Source organism: Heterodontus francisci, chromosome 13 (assembly GCF_036365525.1).
Source record: "Heterodontus francisci isolate sHetFra1 chromosome 13, sHetFra1.hap1, whole genome shotgun sequence".
Lineage (NCBI taxonomy): Eukaryota > Metazoa > Chordata > Chondrichthyes > Heterodontiformes > Heterodontidae > Heterodontus > Heterodontus francisci.
Genome location: NC_090383.1, coordinates 85,849,456 through 85,868,384, shown reverse-complemented (window position 1 = coordinate 85,868,384; position 18,929 = coordinate 85,849,456). Strand labels below are relative to the sequence as shown.

Genomic DNA, 18,929 nt, shown 5'->3' with positions numbered 1-18,929 from the left:
CATATGAGTGCTTCCTGACTGGCGCAAGGAAAAATTCAGTAAAACTGAGGTTTGAATAATTCTTGTGGCCTTGTAAGTTCATTGTATTATTAATGTCGGCTAATTGACTTTAAAACTATCTTTACTAATATCCATTATAAGCCCACCGACTCCCACAGCTACCTCGACTACACTTCTTCACACCCTACCTCCTGTAAGGACTCCATTCCATTCTCCCAGTTTCTCCGTCTCCGACGCATCTGCTCTGATGATGCTACCTTCCATGACGGTGCTTCTGATATGACCTCCTTTTTCCTCAACCGAGGATTTCCCCCCACTGTGGTTGACAGGGCCCTCAACCGTGTCCAACCCATTCCCTGCACCTCTACCCTCACCCCTTCCCCTCCCTCCCAGAACCGTGACAGGGTTCCCCTTGTCCTCACTTTTCACCCCACCAGCCTCCATATCCAAAGGATCATCCTCCGCCATTTCCGCCACCTCCAGCGTGATGCCACTACCAGTCGCATCTTCCCCTCCCTTCCCCTGTCAGCATTCCGAAGGGATCGTTCCCTCCGTGACACCCTGGTCCACTCCTCCATTACCCCCACCACCTCGTCCCCATCCCAGGGCACCTTCCCCTGCAATCGCAGGAGATGTAATCCCTGCCCATTTACCTCCTCTCTCATCACTATCCCAGGCCCCAAACACTCCTTTCAGGTGAAGCAGCTATTTACTTGTACTTCTTTCAATGTAGTATACTGTATTCGCTGCTCACAGTGTGGTCTCCTCTACATTGGGGAGACCAAGCGCAGACTGGGTGACCGCTTTGCGGAACATCTCCGCTCAGTCCGCAAGCAGGACCCTGAGCTTCCGGTTGCTTGCCATTTCAACACTGCCCCCTGCTCTCATGCTCACATCTCTGTCCTGGGATTGCTGCAGTGTTCCAGTGAACATCAACACAAGCTCGAGGAACAGCAGCTCATTTACCGATTAGGCACACAACGGCCTGCCGGACTGAACATTGAGTTCAATAATTTCAGAGCATGACAGCCCCCCATTTTACTTTCATTTTTAGTTATTTTTTCTTCCTTTTTTTTAACATTCTTTTTTATAATCCTTTTTTTTGCATTTATTTCATTTCATCTTCGTTTGTTCAGTTTGCTTACCCACTGTTTTTTTCAGGTTTGCACTTGCTGCTGTTCAATATTCAGTGTATTCACACCTAATCTGTACTAATGCTTTGTCTTTCAACACACCATTAACATATTGTTTGCCTTTGCTCCGTGACCTTTTGGTCAGCTATGTGGCCTGGTCCAATCTAGACCTCCTTTGTTATCTCTTGCCCCACCCCCACCTCACTTGCTTATAACCTGTGACTTTTCTAATATTTGTCAGTTCCGATGAAGGGTCATTGACCCGAAACGTTAACTCTGCTTCTCTTCCCACAGATGCTGCCAGACCTGCTGAGTGGTTCCAGCATTTCTTGTTTTTCTTTCAGATTTCCAGCATCCGCAGTATTTTGCTTTTATTTAAATTGTTTTATGTGCTCTCGGACTAGTTTCAATCACTGATGAGGATCCTGATTGTTTCCAATCTAATTGACCTGAGTTTTGAATCTGATTTTTTGCCTCTTCCAGCAGATTACATGGTTTCCAGGTGGGTTGGGGAGTGTACATATTGCGATGCACTAGACCTCACAACTGTATGGGATGGCTGTGCACCTCCTTTCCTGTTGATCATTTTTCAGATGTTTGTATGTCTGAATTCTGGCCAGTATTTTGCTGCCTCACCCAGTGGTAAATCTGGGGCCTTCCTGACAGGTATGGTTCAGGAATTCAGTGGATAAAGTCCGTCAACGGTGGGAAAATGTTTGAAATCAAAATGAATTAAATACATTGGGGAGAATTTCCATAGATCCTCTCAATCTCTTTTAGTAGCTTTGCAAGGTCGGTTGGTTTTCCCCATCCTTTCTTGTGGGGTTCTGCCAGTCAAAGGGGGAAGATCAGGAGAAAGAAACCCCTTGCAAGATTTCTGTCCAGTTTAAGTGGATTGCAGTCAGAATTTCTCACACTGTGAAGTGTAATTTATTATTAAATAAAAAAGTAAGAATCTTGGTTACCTGTTATTCATAGCTATAATTAATGATTCGACTTTAGGACCCAGAGGAATGAGGAGCTGGGCTCAGATGGGTTGTTGCAATGTGTTGGGGAGAGGCAAGGCTGGCCACCTTACTTCCTGCTTTGTAAGCAGAGGCTTCACCCGAATATCCCGGCGGAGGATTATCATTTTTTTTTGCTATCATAAATAAAACAAGTCTCTCAGCAGCGTTCCAACTCAGCCGCAGAAATTTTAACCAGAAAAGTCATCGCACGCAGCCAATCGCGGGCGCTTCGGACGGCGACCACTCCTTTGGACGACACGGGGAGGGGGCGGCAAAAAAAAAACTTTGCGAGCAGGCACTATATTCTGCTAAACATGGCCGCGCACTGTTATCTGTTTACAGAATGCTATGCACTGTACTGTAAAAGGCCAAAGTGTTGCGTCTAAGTGGAGTCAAGGAAGGGAAACTTTTGCAGAAAATCAACTAATTTGAAGAAGGAAAGAAAAATAGCTCCGAGGCTGGCTCCTGTCACGTTTTCTTTATATTATAGGAGGGGCAAAAGGTTTGCAAGGGCGTGCAGGAAGGTAGGTAGAATTCAAAGCTATTTTAGATGATAGAAGATGACTTTTTTTGGTAGAAGTTTTTTTTTGCAGACTGTCGGCATGCAGCAGGGGCGGGGAAAGGCCTGGCATGCACCGCCTGTTTGCAGTGGGTTTGAGTTGCAGACGCTTGGGGGCCAGTTACCTGGGTGATTGAAAGAGCTGCTTCTGTCTCCAGAGATATTGCCACCAGGCATTCCGAGGTTCAGCATTGCACTGGGAGCCGAGCGCTGCAGGCTTGGCGGAGAAGGGGCTACAACAGCCTCAACTCTCCATTCAGGATCGCTGTGCTCTCAACGCACATTTTTGTGCTTGCTGAGCATTTACAAAGGCCAGAAAGACAACTAACCTTCGCATTTGTGGTACTGATGAAAGTCATTTTCAAGGATAGTTGGAGGGATGTTTTTTTTTCTCAATAATTTGCTTTTATTGAGCTATTTGCAGCACTACAAGGAAGGGGCGGGGAGTTTCTGGGTGTACAGTTCTCAGGAGTTAAAAGCAGAAGTTCTCCGTCTTGTCCTGCAGCGTTTTGTTGGGTTGTTTTCTGAGTTGGTACAACTGTTTTAAAATTAAATGCGAATGACACAGACACATGAATTCCTGAATTTACAACACCCATTATGTTTGATGGTACGAAGATGTGAAGTGCATTTAGTATTGTTTGGCTGAGGTAAATACAGGTGTACAATAACTCATTGTTCAGTATGTTGCTACAGATACTAAACTGCATCTTTGTAGAATTCATCTGGCAAAAAGTTTGCACTTCAAGCTGAGGGTATCCCGACATTGTGTGAGACCTATATTAAGTGCATGATTTGAAAAGAAAATGCATATTATTTAGTTGTATTATCTGCAGAGATCCCAGCTTCTAGTAGTTTTTAAAATGTAATTTTTGTTAAGATTTTACAGGGCTAAAACCTTAATTGCAAATATCAAACCAACCATTAAAAATCCAGATAGGAAAATACTGTAATATTTAAGTGAAGGTATAAAATTTTGTCAGGGCTTTTTTTGTCCAGCTGGGAAGTTGGTGGTATTGTATTGGTATTTTCCATTTTTTGGCCTGTTTCAGATGCAGGGATGTCAGATGCAGTTGAGTGTTAAGAAGGAACAGCGGAACAAACTCGGCCATTCAGCCCCTCGAGCCTATTGCACCATCCAGTTAGATCATAGCTGTTATGTATCCTCAAATCCATTTGCCTTTGCCCATGATCCCTTTAATATCCTTGCCTAACAAAAATCTTAATTGTGAATTTTTCAATTGATCTAGCCTCAACTGTTGTTTGAGGGACAGAATTCTAAATGTCTGCCTTTTGTGTGAAGGTACTGCTTCCTGACATCACCCTTGAATGGACTAGCTCTAATTTTAAAGTTATGACCCCATTATGGATACACTCACTAGAGGAAATAGTTTACTTCTATCTACCCTATCAGATCGTTTTAATCATCAACAAGAAAGAATCTAACCATCTCCCCATGACGTTCAACGGCATTACTATCGCTGAATTCTCTATCACTTAAATTTAAGTAAAGGCAGTTACAAAGGTATGGTGACACAATTGGCTATAGTGGACTGGGAAAGTAGGTGAAAGTTTAACACGGTAGATAATCAGTGTCAGACATTTAAGGACATATTTCATAAACGCTCAAAAAAGATATATACCATTGAGAAAGAAAGCTTCTGCAGGAAGAATGCACCATCCGTGGCTAACTAAGGTAGTTAAGGATGGTATCAAATTGAAAGAAAAGGTGTATAATGCTGCGAAGATTAGTGGTAGGCCAGAAGGTTGGGAAAATTTTAGAAACTAGCAAAGGATGAAAAAAAACGAGGGAGAATTAGAATGAGAGTAAACTAGCAAGAAATATAAAAACTTAGTGTAAGAACTTACACAAGTATATAGAAAGAAAGAGAGTAGGTAAGTAAATGTTGGTTCCTTGGAGGATGAGATTGGGGAATTAATAATCGTGAACAAGGAAATGGCAGAGACTTTGAACAAGTATTTTGTATCTGTGGAAGAAGACACAAAAAATAACCCAGGAACAGCAGAAAATCAAGGGGCAAAAGGGAGGGAGAAACTTAAAAGAATCACTATCATTCAAGAAAAAAGTCCTCTGAAAACTAAAGGGACTAAAGGCTGACCAGTCCCCTGAACATGATGGCCTGCATTCTAGGGTCTGAAAAGAAGTGGCTGCAGAGGTGGTGGATGCATTTTTTTGTAATCTTCCAGAATTCCGCAGATTCTGGAAAGGTCCCAGTGGATTGGAAAACCACAAATGTAACCCCTCTATTCAAGAAGGGAGACCGAAAGCAGGCCAGTTCGCTTAATATCTGTCATTGGGAAAATGCTGGAATCCATTATGAAGGAAATGGTAGCAGGACATTGAGAAAATCAATCCAGCAGAGTCAACGTGGTTTTGTAAAAGGAAAATTGTGTTTGACAAATTTATTAGCGATTGTAACAAGCAGGGTCGATAAAGGGGAGCTAGTAGATGTAATGTATTTGGCTTTCCAAAAGGCATTTGATTAAGGTGCCACATAAAAGGTTGCTGCACAAGATGAGCTCATGGTGTTGGGTGTAATATATGAGCATGGATAGAGGATTAGCTAACAAATAGGCAACAGAGAGTTGGGGTAAATAGGTCATTTTCAGGTTGGCAAACTGTAACTCGTGTGGTGCCACAGGGGTCAGTGCTGGGGCCTCAACTATTTACTATCTATTTGATGACTTGGATAAAGGGACCGAGAGTATAGTCGCCAAATTTGCTGACGATACAAAGATAGGTAGGAAAGCAAGTTTTGAGAGGACACAGAGTCTGCAAAGGGATTTAGATAGGTTAAGTAAGTGGGCAAAAATTTAGCAGATGGGATATAATGTGGGAAAATGTGAGGTGGTTCACTTTGGTAGGAAGAATAGAAAAGCAGGATATTATTTAAATGGAGAGAGACTGCAGAATGCTGTTGGACATAGGGATCTGGGTGTCCTTGTATGCGAGAAACAAAAAGTTAGCATGCAGGTGCAGCAAGTAATAAGGAAGGCAAATGGAATGTTGGCCTTTATTGCAAGAGGGATGGAGTATAGAAGTAGGGAAATGTTGCTACAACTGTACAGGGTGTTGGTGAGACCACACCTAGAGTACTGCATACAGTTTTGATTTCCTTTATTTAAGGAGAGATATACCTGCATTGGAGGCAATTCAGAGAAGGTTCACATGGTTGATTCTGGGGATGAAGGGGATGTCTTATGAGGAAAGATTGAGCAGGTTGGGCCTATACTCATTTGGAGTTTAGAAGAATGAGAGGTGACATTATTGAAACATCTAAGTTTCAGAGGGGACTTGACATGGTAGATGCTGAGAGAATGTTTTCCCTCGTGGGGGAATCTAAACTAGGGGCCACAGTTTCAAAATCAAGGGCCTGCCTTTTAAGTTGGAAATGAGGAGGAATTTCTTCTGAGGGTTGTTAATCTTTGGAATCCTGTACCCCAGAGAGCAGTGGAGGCTGGGTCATTGAATATCTTCAAGGTTGAATTAGACAGATTTTTGATATACAAGGGAGTGAAGGGTTATGGGGGGCAGGCAGGAAGGTGGAGTTAAGGCCAGGATCTGAACAGCCATGATCTTATTGAATGGCGAAACAGGCCGAGGGGCCTATTTATTATTTTCTTGTGTTCGTCAACATCCTGAGGGTTACCATTGACCAACCATAGAAATACTGTGGCTACAAGAGCAGGTCAGAGGCTAGGAATCCTGCGGCGATTATCTCACCTCCTGACTCCTCAAGGCCTGTCCACCATCTACAAGGCACAAGCCAGGAGTATGATTGAATCAGGGATCTGTGCTGGGACCACTTGTTTGTGATATACATAAATGATTTGGAGGAAAGTATAGGTGGTCTGATTAGCAAGTTTGCAGACGACACTAAGATTGGTGGAGTAGCAGATAGTGAAGGAGACTGTCAGAGAATACAGCAGAATATCGATAGACTGGAGAGTTGGGCAGAGAAATGGCAGATGGAGTTCAATCAGGGCAAATGCGAGGTGATGCATTTTGGAAGATCCAATTCAAGAGTGAATTATACAGTAAATGGAAAAGTCCTGGGGAAAATTAATGTACAGAGAGATTTGGGTGTTCAGGTCCACTGTTCCCTGAAGGTGGCAACACAGGTCAATAGAGTGGTCAAGAAGGCATACGGCATGCTTTCCTTCATCGGACGGGGTATTGAGTACAAGAGTTGGCAGGTCATGTTACAGTTGTATAAGACTTTGGTTCGGCCACATTTGGAATACTGCGTGCAGTTCTGGTCGCCACATTACCAAAAGGATGTGGATGCTTTGGAGAGGGTGCAGAGGAGGTTCAGCAGGATGTTGCCTGGTATGGAGGGCGCTAGCTATGAAGAGAAATTGAGCAGATTAGGATTATTTTCATTAGGAAGACGGAGGTTGAGAGGGGACCTGATTGAGGTGTACAAAATCATGAGAGGTATAGACAGGGTGGATAGCAAGAAGCTTTTTCCCAGAGTGGGGGATTCAATTACTAGGGGTCACGAGTTCAAAGTGAGAGGGGTAAGGTTTAGGGGGGATATGCGTGGAAAGTTCTTTACGCAGAGGGTGGTGGGTGCCTGGAACGCGTTGCCAGCGGAGGTGGTAGACGTGGGCACACTAGCGTCTTTTAAGATGTATCTAGACAGATACATGAATGGGCAGGAAGCAAAGAGATACAGACCCTTAGAAAATAGGCGACATGTTTAGATAGAGGATCTGGATCGGCGCAGGCTTGGAGGGCCGAAGGGCCTGTTCCTTTGCTGTAATTTTCTTTGTTCTTTGTTCTACTCTCCACTTGTCTGGATGAGTGCAGCTCCAACAACACTTAAGAAGCTCGACAACATCCAGAACAGGGTTATTGACCTGAAAGGTTAACTCTGCTTCTCTCTCCACAGGTGCTACCAAACCTGCTGAGTATTTCCAGCATTTCTTGTTTTTATTTCAGATTTCCAGCATCTGCAGTATTTTGCTTTTATTCCAGAACAAAGCAGCCTGCTTGATGGGCACCCCATCCACCACCTTAAACATTCACTCCTTCCATCACCGACGTACAGTGGCCCCAGTGTATACCATGATGCACTGCAGCAACTCACCAAGGCTCCTTCGATAGCACCTTTCAAACCCATGACCTCTACCTCCCAGAAGGACAAGGGCAGCAGACGTGTGTGAATGCCACCACCTGCAAGTTCTCCTCCAAGCCATACACCATCCTGACTTGGAACTATATCGCCGTTCCTTCACCGTCACTGGGTCAAAATCCTGAAACTCTCTTCCTAACTGCACTGTGGGTGTGCCTACCCCACATGGACTGCAATGGTTCAAGATGGCAGCTCACCACCACCACCACCACCACCACCTCAGGGGCAATTAGGGATGGGCAATAAATGCTTGCCACTGATGCTCACATCCCATGAATGAATAAAAAGAGTCTTGCTCACCTCAGTTAGATCACTCCTTACTCTTTATATTCAGTGGAATACAAGCCTGGTCTATGCAACTTCTCATAATTTGACCCTGTGCCATTCTAATGAATCTGCGTTACACCCCCTCCAAGGCCAGTGTATTCTTCCTGAGGCACAGTAGCGAGAACTGAATGCAGTCCTCTGGCTGTAGACTCACCAGAGCTTGAGAGAATCGTGGCACGACTTCCTTCCCTTTGTATTGGTGAGGGGGGACTTGTGTAGTAATACTGTTTGGTAATTTAGTTTGGGGTTTGGACTGTATGTCACACATTGCCACTGTCGTTTTCCCACCACATGGTTTAAGGATCTATGGGACAAAATAAGGGTTGCCATAGCGGAGGAAGGATGCATCTTATTGCCAGAGTACAAGCCGGTCTCTACTTCTCAGGTTGTCCTTGCTGCTTTAGGTCAGGTCCAGCAAACATGAGAGTGGGTTGGAGAGGATGGCCTTTTGTGACATCCTGGACTGCTATCTGGGATCCTAAAATTTCACTCTGTAGTTTTTTTTTAAGTGCTACTTGACAAACTTGTTAGCATTAGTTTATGGAGCAATTAAACTAAATAATAAATGCTGACTGTTTTATAACTGTATAGATTTCAGGTTTTTTTTCATAAACAAAGACTAACATCTTTCTGAATTTCACACAATTTATGGTATCTTGAGTTGCAGTATTCTTATTTAATGACCCAGAAAGCTTGGGGTCAAATCAGATTTCCTGCACACACAGGAATTCCTGTGGTTTCTGGGAGCTCTGTTTCTATTCACTCCTATTATGTAATAGGATTATGGACAACTTTGCACCCATGCACGAGGCCTGACAACAATGATTAATTTGCTTCCTCTCATCCTTTCCGAGAGATGATGACTTAAAAAGAAAGAACTTGCATTCGTGTAGCACCTATCATGATCTCAAGATGACCCAAAGCACTTTACAGCCAATCAAGTACTGTTGAAGTGTAGTAATGCAGGGAATTGATGTACATTTATGTGGCCCTCTGTTAGCTTGCACAACTGGTTGATCCGTCATGTACGAGTTAGCAGGGATAATGGATTTGAATCCTGTTCTTGTTTTACATTTTCCAGCATGCATTGTAATATAGCAATCAGGAGTGGGATTATTGACTATTGGTTTTTTTCCCCCCTATTTGCTTCCACCTCCCAAGTGAAGGGATGGCGATGGCAGTTGTGCTTCAACACTGCTCTAATTATAATCTTAAGCCTGAGCAAGGTTCAATCTTGGTTATACTCATTTTAAAAATCAGTTGAATCACAGCACTGTTGACAAAGTGTTAATAATTATACAACTATTTTCACTGGCTGCAGCATTGCAAATGAAGAGGATTGTTAAGTGAGCTGTTGGTTCATTGCAATAAAATGTAATTTAACTTGCCTGCCATTGGGTCAGCATACAGATTGGTTTATGAATTCTGTAGAGGGCAAAGGGATCATACAGTGTCCTCACAGTTACACAAATCATCGTATTGGTGTGCTCAAAATTGGAACTTTAGCTTTCCATACAGCTGTTTTGTATATGTTCTGAGATGGCAGTATTGTTGCTGACGGCCAGTGTTCTACTTTTTGTTCTATTCTATATTTTATTTTCAGTAACTTGTGTATATAGCCATTAGATAGCACTGGTTACATTATTCCAATGCGTAATGCAGTTGTAGATGTTTTGGCATTTTATTCATTTTTAGACTGTAATGGAACTCCAAAATGTGCCCGTGGATGCTGTATGTTAGTTGAATGCATCACTTTATCCACTCTATCCATACTCTTGAGTGTTATTTTTTTTTTGTGGCTCTGGGTGCTTGGCACTAATGCATCCATCGTTGTTCCAATATGTTCTCAAATCAAAAGACGTAACTAAATGCTGCTCAAAGAAACTTTAGCAGAAACTATTGTCTTGTGAATTTGACCTTGATGTTTCCTGGGAGTTGAGATTGACTTAGAAAATTTGTTTTTGGGTACCAGTCGGAAAATTGCAAATTCCTTTCTTGCTGGTGTATATTCCACCAGCCCTTGTACAGTAATATAAGTCTTCTGAATGATTTGACACAAGTTTTTCTAGCCCAACATTGAGACACTCATCTTTGGTCCGTGCCACAATCCTTGCTTCATGCCACTGATTTCCAACTCCTTCCCATCCACTTTATCACATTGAATCAGATTGTTTGTAATAATTTGAATCCATTTCGACCTAAATTGAGCTTTAAAGCCCACTTCCTGTCCATAACCATCTGCAGCATTTCCTACTTCCACCCCTCTTCAGCTCCTGTGCCGCTAAGATCCTTATCCAGTTCTTCTTCACCTCCAGATTTTATTGCTTGAACACTGTCCTTGCTGGCTTCACATCCTTCACCTCCAGAAACCTCAACTTGTTCAAAACTCTGCTGTACGTAACCTATCCGACACTAAGTTGTGTGCTCTCATAACCCTGGTCTTCAGTGACGCATGTTGGCTCCTGCTTCCCCCAGTGTATCACTTTGGAAATCTTTGTACCCTTTTTTGGCTGCAGTTTCCCTGATCTCTACTTCTCCCAAATGCTCCAATTCTCATGAGCTCGGTCTTTTATTCTCTTTTTCTTTTCTCCCCAACAGAAGCAAGTGTGTTCAGTTGCCTCAGTCCTATTTTTCATTCCCTCCTTCAACTTCTCAATTTCTCTCTCCACCTCTTAAATGTTTACTCAAGACCAACCTTTCAAGTATCACTCCTGAAGTGGTGTTTTGTTCCTCTTGAATCTATTCACGCAGTGCTTTAGCCTGTTCTTTTGTTAAAAGGTGCAATATAAATGCTGGTTGGGTTGTGTTGGTAACTCAACATTTGTCTTTCTACATACAAGGGGCAGAGTTTAAGGAGTAAGAGAATTCTAAAGTAGAACAAGTGCTGTGCAAGTTATTCTATTGGTTTGGTTTGGTATGTCGTGTTGCAGCTGCAGAAGTTGATGTGTTCCTGGAATCAAGATGGTATCCAGCTTAAGTGCCAGCAATCATCAACCTGAAATGTTAACTCTATTTCTGTCTCCACAGATGCTGCCAGACCTGCTGAGTGTTTCCAGCACTTTCTGTTTCTATGTACTTGTAGTCCTTTGGTTCTCTTCTTGCAGGCAGTGGACAACACGGCTGCAGATATCCCATGTTGATATATAAGCCAGCATTATTTGGTTCTGCTTATCTATGCTGGGCGTATTGTTAAGAGATGTGCAGCAGCTTCTGCTAAATGTTGACCATTTTTAAAATCACCACATGGATATAGGTCCTTGTCTAATACTGAAGTTACTGATGGTAACCAGACTATGCTTTTCCTTACCATTTGTTTGCTGTAGAAAGGTAAATGTGTTTATGTGCAGTTGAAAGTTTGTCACTGATGAGATATGGTGGACTAACCAGTCATTACATTGTCCTTTCACCTCTGGGATTTGGGGTCAAAGCCAACCTAAACTGATGAATGAAAATCTTTCTATTGGCTGCTCAGTTCCTTGTAGGTGTAGGCCCACAGCATAAAAGTGCCCATAATTTGGCACTTGTATACATTAAATTGACTTTCTTGGAGGTTATATTGTGTTGTCTGTTGTGGACAATGGAAATGCCATAATGATGCAGTCCTGGATAGTTGATGGTTAAGGCACTGTTGGTGCACAACAGGAGGTGCTTAAACATGGCATCTAGGAGTGCTTAATGCTAACTGGAGGAGAAAAAGTATTTACATCTCCAAACATGACATCCCATTGCTAGTCTTTAGACTGTCAACTTTCAACACAACAAGAATAATTCAGATAGCTTGAATATTATCAGCAGTTCCAACATAAAGAAATGGCTGGTTATGCTGAAGGCCTTCTATTTGTGGAATGTAATGTAAATTTGCAGTTCATGTGCATAAAACAGCTGTTGCTAGCTTACAGATAAAGCTGTCTCTGTTCGGAGCCAGTTTGCGCAGCATGTAGTTCAAGACCTCCTGCCTCCCCGCTTGCACCCCGCACTAGATACTTTGGTCACTGGTGTTCTCATGCTTGTGAAATCGCGACTCCGATAGCGGAGGTTAAAAGCTTTTTTTCCCATTGCAGTTTTGCTTTAATGATTATTTTAATTCAAGCCCAGTAGTTAATTTCCTTCTCACACTCTCCTTATCTTTTTCTTTGGCGATTATGTATGAAAAATAACCTAGGATACTTCCTGCCCCTAGCAGTTTCTGGCACACAAAGACCAATTGCATGTTCAACTGATAACAGTTTAAAATAGAAATGTATTTTATAACATCCCTCTCCCACAAATTAAATGTCTCTTCTAGTGAAAGAGAAATGTGCTCAGACTCCATGTAAGAGTCTTTGACATAGGCTGCAAATGTTGTTAAATACTGTAGACTTAGATTAGGCATGAAAACATTTTCATCAAAATACAAAAGCTTTGAGCCGCCTCCTGTTGGCTTAGCTATTTCTTGATGTAAGGAATAGACACTTAACTGAGTTGTGAGGCCCCGTGACCAAATTGTGTAGATGGCTTTGTCTATTAAATCATTGCTTAAATCAAAATACTCCTTTCAGAGTTGATGTTTGTACCACAGATTATGAACTCAGTTTCATAGTTTGACAATTGAGCCAATTTCATAAGCCCAACTTGATTTTTTTTAACTTGAAGTGGCGGGAACTGTTCTGACTGTCTTCTCTGCACCCTGCTCCCTGATGAGTCAGAGAAATTATGTTTTTGCATGTGATCACCTTATGTATTTCAGTTTAAAAATACAGGACTAAATTCAGGTTTATTCATTCCTCCAATATTTACAGTTTCGACTTCTTTCCATTGATCAACTTGAATATAACTGTGATGAGTAAAATAATCTTCTCATTCCCAAGCAATAACTTGGAATCATTGTACCTATCAGAAATTGATTATTCAGATTAAATGTCTGGTTTGTGCTCAAGATAATACAATGTGCATTTATGGTTAAGGAGAGGAAATGCTGGCCTGTGTTTCTGCAACTGATGGTTATCCACTGACCCCTGCAAATAACTGTGCATATGCAAGCCATCTGGTGACGACAAGATCATATTTGGTTGTGATGCCCTTGACAGTTAAATAACTTGCCACATTCATTGTTAAAGCTCACACATGAACAGTGGCATGTGGGTTGAGATACTGGAGGGTAATTGTGCCTAAGGATCCCTACCTAGCAGAGAGCCTGTGTCTTCAGGAGAGGGAGGGGGAAAGAAAATTGGTTTGCAGAACTACTGTGTTATTTTTGAATAGTTTATGTTAGGATTTTCTACAAATCAGAACCTCATAGTTTGTGTTGAATTATGAAAATGAAAACTTTTGTCATAAACAGAATTTAGAAATCATGATTACAACCTCTGCAAGGTTTTTTTAAGCATCTTGTATCTATCATGTATATGCAGACTTTAAAAGGGCATGCCTTAATAATGCGTTTTTTCCATATTGTATTCGGAATTGAACAACACAGTTAGATTAGAAGCTTGGAATTGCTGTTTCATGCCATTGTGTGCATACATATTACTAAACTGAGGTTTAAGTCGGGTGGCTTATGCAAGTTTGATCACCCACTTCAGAACAAAGTCTGTACTGTACAGAACTATCTGAGATGTTGATTGTAATGATGCTTGCGCCCTCACCTGTGAATATGTGTACCCAGAGAACAAAGTTGACTTTTGCAGAGGCCAATTTCTTCTAGATCCTCTCCTTTTAAAAGAATTAACTCTTGCTGGATGTGGGTCCAGTTGTAGTCTGCCAGAACCTTGTTGAAATTACTATTCTTCATCTGTAATCCCAGATGGATTCTGCTGATAGGGTACATTGTTACAAGGAGTATCAGAGGTGAGTCTGTAACTGTCCTCAAGTGCTGTTTGCAGCAGGGGCTACCTGATGGTGATTGAGTGATACCCCAACTTATTCTCTCTTTTGCAGCCCTTCCCTCACCCCTTCCTCCCCCACCCCCCCCCCCCCACCCCCCTGCCAAATTCCCGACAACTTGAAGCTCCTTATGGTGCCTCCATATATAGTATGCACTGATTGGGAATCGACATCTTTCTTTGGCAAGGATATTAAGGATTTTGGAACCAAGGCAGTTAGATGGAATTAAAATACAGATCAACCATGATCTAATTGAATGGTGGAACAGGCTCAGACAAGCTGAAGGCTTACTCCAGTTCCTGTATAAAACAGGACTTTCTTGGTCTGTGTGGCCCAGCAGTACACTATATATATTGGCTAATTGATACATATTCATGCAGTGGTTCAGCTGGTTTAACATATGTTAGATGTTATTTTTAACCTTGCTGCATATAAAACCAATGTTACCACCACAATTATTTTGCCGATATTTTAATTGTCTTTGTAATATCTTGAACCCAGACCACCAGCAGAGCACTTAGTCTGACTGAAGCCGTAGTAACCTTATCTTCAGATCAGGGGCTAAAGGATCAATTCTGCTTCATACATTTGGCATATTCAATTTTAAGAATAAAGGTCCATTTATCTGTTTGCACCGGAGCAGTTACTCAATGTTAATGTTTACAAAACGGTACTAGAGAATGTAGGAAAATGCTTGAAACAAATCCCTCTCAAAATGCTAAAAACCAAAAAAGGAAAGTTTTATTTTTTGAATGTTTGTTTCTGTTTGGGCCACTTAACTGGTGAGTGATTGAAACAGTTCTTGAGAAAGAACTGGAGAAGTAATCAATCCTGAATCCACTGTCTAGGGCTGTTGGTGTGTTTTTCTTTTTCTTTGGGTTACAGACTTTTCCACAGTCAGAAATAGTTGCTTTGCCTCCATTTTAACAGGAGTCTAACAGGTGAACATGACACTGGAGTTAGAGATTTTAAAAATATTTAAGATAGAAAGGGGGGAGATAACTGATAAAATTATGAATCTTGAAGAGGATAAAAACTCTGGTCCAGCTGGATTACATCCATACATATGAAAAGAAATTACGGGAGAGATAGCAGAGGCACTATTATCTATAGATAATAGATATTCCTGTATTTATAAAGAGGCATAGGACAAGTCCAGCGAGCTATGGACCAGTTCGCTTAATGTCTATGGTAGGAAAGATAATGGAATCTTTCTCCAAAAATATAACAGAAAAACATCTAGAAACCAGTAACATTTGAAAGAATAGTCAGAGCAGATCTCAAAAGAAAAGGTCGTGCTTGACTGACTTGATTGAATTCTTTGAAGAAGTAACAAAGCTTAAATAACGGTAATAATGCATTTTATTTGGATGTTAAAAAGCCTTTGATAAAATATTACTAAGTAGATTCATGACTCAGGGCAGAGCGTGTGCAGTTGGGGACAAATAGCAGAATGGATAGCAAGCTGAATACAAAAGAGAAAATGTTGATGAGGAGTCCAGGGTAGCTCCTCAAACTTTTTAAAAATTCATTCATGGAATGTGGGCATCACTGGCCATGCCTGCATTTATTGCCCATCCCTGATTGCCCTTGAGAAGGTGGTGGTGAGCTGGCTTCTTGAACCGCTGCAGTCCATTTGGGGTAGGTAGACCCACAGTGCTGTTAGGAAGGGAGTTCCAGGATTTTGACCCAGCGACAGTGAAGGAACAGCGATATAGTTCCAAGTCAGGATGGTGTGTGACTTGGAGGGGAACTTGCAGGTGGTGGTGTTCCCATGTATTTGCTGCCCTTGTCCTTCTAGTTGGTAGAGGTCGCGGGTTTGGAAGGTGCTGTCTAAGGAGCCTTGGTGCATTGCTGCAGTGCATCTTGTAGATGGTACACACTGCTGCCACTGTGCGTCGGTCGTGGAGGGTGAATGTTTGTAGATGGGGTGCCAATCAAGCGGGCTGCTTTGTCCTGGATGGTGTCAAGCTTCTTGAGTGTTGTTGGAGCTGCACCCATCCAGGCAAATGGAGAGTATTCCATCACATTCATCACTTGTGCCTTGTAGATGGTGGACAGGCTTTGAGGAGTCAGGAGGTGAGTTACTCGCCTCAGGATTCCTAGCCTCTGACCTGCTGTTGTAGTCACGGTATTTATATGGCTACTCCATTTCAGTTTCTGGTCAATGGTAGCCCCTAGGATGTTGATGGTGGGGAATTCAGCGATTGTAATGCCATTGAATGTCAAGGGGAGATGGTTAGATTCTCTTCTTGTTGGAGATGGTCATTGTCTGACACTTCAGTGGCAAGTATCATTCGCGCCACACATCAGCCCAAGCCTGGATATTGTCCAGGTCTTGCTGCATTTCTGCCAGGACTGCTTCAGTATCTGAGGAGTCACGAATGGTGCTGAACATTGTGCAATCATCAGCAAACATCCCCACTTCTGACCTTATGATTGAAGGAAGGTCATTGATGAAGCAGCTGAAGGTGGTTGGGCCTAGGACACGACCCTGAGGAACTCCTGCAGTGATGTCCTGGAGCTAAGGTGATTGACCTCCAACAACCACAACCATCTTCCTTTGCGCTAGGTATGACTCCAGCCAGCGGAGGGTTTTCCCCCTGATTCCCATTGATCTCAGTTATGCTAGGGCTCCTTGATGTCAAGGGCAGTTACTCTCACCTCACCTCTTGAGTTCAGCTGTTTTGTGGAAGAGTCAGTTACTAGGGGACATAGGTTTAAGGTGCGAGGGGCCAAGTTTAGAGGGGATGTGCGAGGCAAGTTTTTTACACAGAGGGTGGTGAGTGCCTGGAACTTGCTGCCAGGGGAGGTGGTGGAAGCAGATACGATAGACATCTTGACAAATATATGAATAGGAAGAGAATAGAGGGATATGGGCCCCGGAAGTGCAGAAGGTGTTAGTTTAGGCAGGCATCAAGATCGGCGCAGGCTTGGAGGGCTGAATGGCCTGTTCCTGTGCTGTACTATTCTTTGTTCTTTGTCCATGTTTGAACCAAGGCTGTAATGAGGTCAGGAGCTGAGTGGCCCTGGCGGAACCCAAACTGAGCGTCACTGAGCAGGTTATTGCTAAGCAAGTGCAGCTTGATGGCACTGTTGATGACACCTTCCATCAATTTACTGATGACTGAGAGTAGGCTGATGGGACGATAATCGGCCGGGTTGGACTTGTCCTGCTTTTTATGTACAGGACATAGCTGGGCAATTTTCCACATTGCTGGGTAGATGCCAGTGTTGTAGCTGTACTGGAACAGCTTGGCTAGGGGCGCGGCAAGTTCTGGAGCAAAGGTCTTCAGCACTATTGCTGGAATATTGTCAGGGCCCATAGCCTTTGTAGTATCCAGTGCCTTCAGTCGTTTCTTGATATCACGCGGAGTGAATCGAATTGGCTGCAGTCTGGCATCTGTGATGCTGCGGACTTCAGGAGGAGGCCGAGATGGATCATCAACTCGACACTTCTGGCTGGAGATTGTTGCAAATGCTTCAGCCTTATCTTTCGCACTGATATGCTGGGCTCCCCCATCATTGAGGATGGGGATATTCGTGGAGCCACCTCCTCCAGTTAGTTATTTAATTGTCCACCACCATTCAAGACTGGATGTGGCAGGACTGCAGAGCTTATATCTGATCCGTTGGTTATGGGATCGCTTAGCGCTGTTTATTGCATGCTGCTTATGCAGTTTGGCATGTTAGTAGTCCTGGGTTGTAGCCTCACCATGTTGACACCTCATTTTGAGGTATGCCTGGTGCTGCTCCTGGCATGCCCTCCTGCACTCCTCAGTGAACCAGGGTTGGTCTCCTGGCTTGATGGTAATGGTAGAGTGGGGGATATGCCGGGCCATGAGGTTACAGATTGTGGTTGAGTACAATTCTGCCGCTGCTGATGGCCCACAGCGCCTCATGGATGTCCAGTTTTGCATTGATGGATCTGTTCGAAATCTATCCCATTTCGCACAGTGATAGTGCCACACAACACGATGGATGGTATCCTCAATGTGAAGGTGGGACTTCGTCTCCACAAGTACTGTACGGTGGTCATTCCTACCAATTCTGTCATGGACAGAAGCATCTGCGGCAGGCAGATTGGTGAGGATGGGGTCGAGTACGTTTTTCCCTCATGTTGGTTCCCCCATCATCTGCCGCAGACCCAGTCTAGCAGGTATGTCCTTTAGGACTCGGCCAGCTCAGTCAGTAGTGGTGCTACCGAGCCACTCTTGGTGATGGACATTGAAGTCCCCCACCCAGAGTACATTTTGTGCCCTTGCCACCCTCAGTGCTTCCTCCAAACTGTCAGGTGGGAAGTGGTGATCAGGGCTGGAACCATTATTGCTTACAATTTACATAAATGATTCGGACTTCATAATCAGAAGTACATTTCAAAATCTGCGGATGCCATCAAATTTGGGGGGGGTGGTTGGTGGTGGGTGCAGTATAGTTAATACTAAGGAAGAATGTGACAAAATCTAAGACGTTAATAAACTTGCAGAATGGATGTGTCATTGGCTAATGAATTTCGATATAGATCAGAGTGAGGTGGTGCATTTTGGTAGGAAGAATAAAGAGGTGACAGACTACTTGGAAAATGGTAGTCTAAATGGGGCAGAGGAACAAAAGGTTTTGATGCACAAATCACAAAAAGTAGCAGCGCAAGCTAACAAGGCCATTAAAAAAAAAAGTAGACTAAGCACTGGAGTTCATTTCTAGAGGGACAGAATTGCAAAGTAGAAAAGTTATGATAAACTTGTGTAGAACCTTGGTTAGACTACACTTTGAGTACTGTGTACAATTCTGGTCATATTTTTTTAAAAAAAAGCACAGGTGAAGGTGCAAAAAAGGTTCAGATGATATACTTAACAGGAGTGGTTGAACAGGCTGGGGCTCT

The 18,929-nt window shown here is 42.9% G+C and overlaps 1 protein-coding gene across 15 annotated transcripts in view; it reads left to right on the top strand.

Moving 5' to 3' along the window:
• The window catches only part of LOC137376473 (transcriptional-regulating factor 1-like), a 281,859-nt gene that overhangs the window by 26,398 nt on the left and 236,532 nt on the right, over positions 1–18,929 (top strand). For 9 of the 15 annotated variants that reach the window (XM_068045120.1, XM_068045114.1, XM_068045118.1 and 6 more), the window contains exon 1: positions 2,264–2,664. The exons of 5 other annotated variants lie outside the window; for them this stretch is intronic. The gene's annotated coding sequence lies outside the window, so the exon portion shown is untranslated. Of the gene's footprint in view, positions 1–2,263; positions 2,665–18,929 lie in introns of those variants that run through there. One more of the 15 variants, XM_068045122.1, reaches the window with a different exon arrangement.